Genomic DNA, 6,184 nt, shown 5'->3' on the forward strand with positions numbered 1-6,184 from the left:
TAATTTTGAGCCATGTCTCAATTGTTTCACTTTTGTTTAGCGATAGGCTTATGATGCCATCTTACCTGTTATCTATTGTTGGGCCAGAGGCCGTATCCGAGGAGCGGTTGTATCCCAGTTTAGTCCCTTTACTTGTTGGTGTTCTAGGACTTGGTATTTCCTTTATGGATGTGTGTATCTTCTTTGGATGCTGGTGATGGCCTTCTTGCATTTGATTGAGCATATTCACTCATTTTATGGTATGATCCTGGTATTGATATTGGATTTTTCACTACAACTTTTGAGAAGGCTTTCCCATATTTTTTACTATTTTTTAACTACCTTAATGGGAGTCGTACAACCTGGATACTTTGTCACTGGTTTTGAAACTTATGAGGCGTTGGGGACTTGCTCCTTTTTCTACATGAGGCATTAGAGGCATCTGGGATATGCTCTATTTTACTTGGCTATTCGCCGCATTAATGCCCTTTCTTTACTCAGTGATACCCCCGAGTTACACTTGCTAGCTGGGCCATGCCATTGGGAGTATACTGGCTAGCTGGGCGGCCCCTTTTTTAGGGTGCTCACGATTAAGGATACTGATTTACTAATATTTGGTTCATCATCGCCCTTTCTACATTGGCTTGGCTACTCCATCTCCAGTACCACTACGGGGATATTATATGTCTATGTAAGACCTAGTTCTTGCCCAAGAAGTGTATATGGACTTCCCACATCCACTATGGGCCCCTATGGCTAGTGTACCACTGAACTGGATGAGTGGGCTGCATGGGTCCCACCTGGAAGGTCGTGGGTTAGTGTAGGTCTATACACTTGTGGTTGTTAATATCTTAAAGCCACCGATGATGTCACTGGTTTTTAATACAAACCTGCACTCATTAGCATTGTCTATCACCAGTATACTTGTATGGTGTGGTCCACCGATTTTATAGGGTCGAGGGTATGTTTTTCATTGTTTGTACTTTTCGGGGGTGTGGGTGTCAGTTCAATTATTGTTTGATTATACTTGTTCTTATCTCTGCTTGTACTTCTAGTTGGTACCTTTAGGTTGTACTTATAGGTTGTCTACGTGGTAATTGAGTAGGATTGTAGGGTACTCCCTGCTAGGTTTAGTAAGAATAGTTCCTAGGTGATTGTGGGGTTAGTTGTGCCTGTTAGAACTATATTTTTATTAGTAGACTCGTATGATGCATTCTTCCTGTTAATAGCTTGTTAGATTGTGTTTCAGGTGCTTTGTTTTACTCTGTTCCTTTATTTATGGCTCCTATCTCTGTCTTATTTTCTGTTATTACTGTGATAATTCCTAATTAGTTACTTATGCAGTATTTACATGATTGTATATTAGTTATAGTTGCTTTATCTGTGGAGCTCAATCGGCTTATGCCTAATGAGTACCATTCATTTGGTACTCATACTGCACTTCTGCCCCTACAGATCATAGTATGGATTCTTGCCATTGATTTGGACCAGTGCGGAGCAGCTTCGGACTCAGAGATTTGGTGAGCTCCTGGCATTCGAAGTTGTCAATTTCCATCCATGCTGAATTAGGACAAGTCTTTACTTTCTTTTGAAGACTGTCTGTACTCATGTTGTATTTGTAAAAGCCTTGTTATTATGACCAGAACTAGGTCCAAGCCGTCGGCAAATGAGGGACCCCAACCATAAGCCATCTTAGCATACATTGTATACATAAGGTAAAGAACATGAAAAGATAAGCGGAAGTACTCATCAAGTGAAAAACGGGACTAAGGGAAATCAACCCAATAGATATCCAAATTGGACTACATCATAAGTCGTCTAATCATGCCTCTATTCTAGTCTTTGATAGGGGATTAGGACAAAATACTAGCTCACCCTAAGAATACAAGTAAGGTCAAAATAATAGAAACATGAATAAGGTCATATCCTCGATAGAATGAGGACTCACCAAATCTTTAAAAATCTAGATCAATCCCTAGCCGCGAATAGGATGGTCGTGAATGTCGTCCGTCCCTACATTATGAGATAATGTAGGCAAAATATGAATTACTATGTTTGAATATACCAAGTATGTAAGGTATGCATGAACAAGTAAAAGAACGTAATTAATATCCCACAAGATGCATGACCAATCATAATGAACATGAATAGAGCTTACAAGCATTTCTAAACATATGAAACTCATGGTCAATGCATATCATACAATTTCAACTTTCAACTCATAACTTAACTTCAACTTGTATGGGATAACACCTTTAACAGACATTTAATACCATGCCAGCTATTACATGGAGTTTGATGACTCCTGCATTGAGACAGGATGATGACTCCTGCTTTGAGATAGGGGAGGATACCTTGCCTGGGCATACTCCCTCATGGTACTCAACTCAACTACGCTAGCTCTAGATTCACTAGCTAGTCCATAAAGGCAATCCTACGTGGGCAATGTAGTTTGGGACTTTAGGTTGTTACTAGGATTTCCTTGGGTAAATAACTGTGTTACAGACCGAACCCCACCAAGAAGTCCTTGGTTGTTAGTCAGTATCCCAACGGAAACTCTTTAAAACGTGACTATAACATAATTGGGAAAGATAGTAACTGTCTATCAATCCATAGTTAAAACATATTAGGAATAGCTCATTAACTTAGTAATTCATAAGAATCCATAATTTAGGTGGGAATTATACTTATCAGCATCTTTAACATGATTGTGTGAGAATTGGACTTATCACACCATTAGTAACTTCTATGATCTTTACTTTGATCATCATTTTAACTTCTTTGATCTTAACTTTGATCATCATTATAACTTCTTTGATCTTAACTTTGATCATCACTATAAAATCATAAATTTCAACCCTAAATCATGAAAACTTTCTTTAAACATCATTAAACTCACGATTAATTCATGAAAATTATTTTTAGCTTCATAATCATAACTTAAAATTAGTTTTATGCATATGCATTCATAATTCATCTCAAAATCATAAAATTCATATGAAAACATGCATACAATGATCATTGATAACATCTGAAAATGGAATTGAGTCAGCCCAATGCGATTTATCAATGCTAGGGTTTATAACTCAATTGAAATTGAAAGAAACTTTGAGAAAACTTTGAGGCTCCATGAGTGAAAATGACCCATGAATCAATCCCCGCATACCTTTATTGAATTCACTAAGAATTGATAAAGAAACCTTGTAGAAATTTTAAAAACCCTAGTTTGAGCTTGAAGAGGAAACCTTGAGAGACTCTATTCTTGCCTTAGAAAAATTTTGGAGAATGAATTGAATAGAAGGGGAATTTGAAGAATCAAATATTTATAAACTTTGAACTTGGACATAAAAGTGTCTAGGTTCATTGAACCGAATATTGGAAAATACACAATTACCCCTCATTAAACTTCAAATTTTGACCCTATGAATCACCTTGTATGGACCATCTAAGAAATTACGAGTTGTCTAAATGACTCGTCTTTCTAATCTGAGAGAAGCGCCATAAATAGAGTCTCTAAAGTTTAGGAACAGGGCATGTTTAGACCTGTTATTATGGAAATAAGTTGTTCTTTGGGCTCATCCTACATGTCCCAAAGACCCACAATTGGAGAGACTGAATTTTTTTCATGAATTATTCTTATGACCCGTAACAATTTTAACAACTCATCCTGGCAAGTCGTAGAACCTCTCCTGAGGAATCATCTTATTCTGCTCGAGGTTTCACTCTACAACTCACCTTTATGAGCTGTAGAAAGCTCTACAAGCCATAGAGTGACTCGCAAACATGGGCTGGTTCAAAAATTTAGGATATTTATCCTTGGTTCCAACTCTCTGACTTACAGGGTCTTATAATATCTCCTTCTGGGAATATTCGTCCTCGAATGAGATTAACTTATCATAGGAAGGACACAGAAAGAGGACTAGCAACCCAACATGAACATGATGACATCTTAAATGTATGGAACATGACTTTAAAATCAACTTTTCATGCGCATGCATTCAGATGATGACATAGGAGGAACTGAATTCATAAGATGCCAATTAACATGAACAAGGACAACTTACTACTTTAGGCTTGAGTAGAGGGAAAGAGGTGTGGGTATTGTGTCATCATATCCGGTTCCGCTTCCCACGTAGCACTTTCTACTTGTTGATTCCTCCATAACACCTTAATAGATACAACTTCTTTGTTCCTTAAATTCTTAACCTACCGGTCCAACATTTCCACTGGAACTTCTTCATAAGTCAAATTCTCTTTAACACTTACATCCTCCAAAGGGACAATGGAATTTGGATCACCCACGAACTTTCTCAACATAGACAAAAGAAACACCTGGTGAACCTTAATTAACTTAAGTGGCAAATCTAACTCATACGACATCGTTCCAACACGTCTCAATATCCTATAAGCTCCAACATATCTAGGACTCAATTTCCTTTTCTTGCCAAAATGCATTACACCCTTCATGGGTGAAACCTTCAAATAGACCCAATAATCTATTTCAAATTCAAGTTCTCTTATCCTAACATCTGAATAGGACTTTTGATGACTTTGAGCCATTTTCAACCTCTCCCTTATGAGTCTTACCTTCTCCATAGCATCTATCACCAAATCTAGACCAATCAAGTCCATATCATCTACTTCAAACCATCCGACCTAGATCTACATCTCCTCCCATACAATGCTTTGAATGGAGCCATTTTGATGCTAGAGTGATAACTATTATTATAGGAAAATTCAATCAAGAGAAAATGTTCATCCCAAATTCCTTTAAAATCAATAACACACGCCCTTTACAAATCCTCTAAAGTTTGGATAGTTCTTTCGGCTTAACTGTCAGTTTAAGAATGGAAAGCGATACTTAATTTAACCCTTTTGAGATGACTTCCAAAAGTGTGAAGTGAATAGTGTACCTCAATCCGATATGATGGACAGAAGCACACCATAAAGTCTTACCAACTCACGAACATACGACTTAGTATAATCTTCGGTACTATAGGAAGTCTTAACTGCGATACTTAATTTAACCCTTTTGAGATGACTTCCAAAAGTGTGAAGTGAATAGTGTACCTCAATCCGATATGATGGACAGAAGCACACCATAAAGTCTTACCAACTCACGAACATACGACTTAGTATAATCTTCGGTACTATAGGAAGTCTTAACTGATAGAAAATGAGCCGACTTGGTCATCCAATCTACAACAACCCAAATAGAATCATGTTTCTTCTTAGTACAAGGCAAACCTATTACAAAGTCCATATTCACATCTTCCCACTTCCAAGTAGGAATTTCAATGTCTTGGGATAGACATTGTGAGCTATAGAATCCTCATATCAGTAGCGAATTCTTTCCACATGCGATTGAATTCCTATGTGGGGCTTGTAAAATCTTATAGGTAAGCTCTAGATGCTCACAGATAGCACAAACTATTTATCGTATGAATTGGGTGTCTTGTTGATATCGAATTGGCTTGGGTCTTGTTCACCATGTCCAAAGTGGGAGATGAAGGTTTTTGGGGTCTTGGGCCGCCCATGTGGAACGACCTGACCTGATCCGAACTTATCGACCCAATACATTTTTTTTCTTCTGAAAAAAGGAATTAGATTTAGATAATTCAGATTTTGAAAAGAAGAGGGAACAATTACTAAGTAACTGCTCAACCTCTTCCTTTTAAAATAAATCTTCTCCTCAGTTGAAAGTAACGAAAGACAATCAAAACAAAGACTAAAAAAAAGAGATAGAGAAGAACAAGAAAAGGGACTGTCTCTTTCTTATATTTACATTGACACAAAAATAAAGAAATCTAGTTTGTGATATATATACTCCATTTCCTTGAAAGACGAAGTCGATTTAAAGCAACTTTTGAGTTTGGAGCAATTCTTCAACAAAGCTTTTATCAATCTTCCACTGTTATAAACAGGAACATGATCTTGTTCCTGTTACAAAAATTCTTTACACTTTATTAGGGTTGTTTGGTTCATGAGATACGGTGACGTATCCCACAAATAAATTTGAGATTAAGAGTATGTTTGGTATGAAGGAAAATGTTTTTCTAGAAAATGTTTTCTTGGAATGTTGGTTTTTAAGATTAGGATTCATCTTCTACTCTGTCAACTGGTCAATCTAATCATACGGAGGCCACTATGGAAAAAAGCAAGACCGTTCCGCAAAATTTTACTTATTTTCTCATATTTTGGTTGG

The sequence above is a fragment of the Solanum dulcamara genome, chromosome 1 (genome assembly GCF_947179165.1).
Source record: "Solanum dulcamara chromosome 1, daSolDulc1.2, whole genome shotgun sequence".
Classification (NCBI taxonomy): Eukaryota; Viridiplantae; Streptophyta; class Magnoliopsida; order Solanales; family Solanaceae; genus Solanum; species Solanum dulcamara.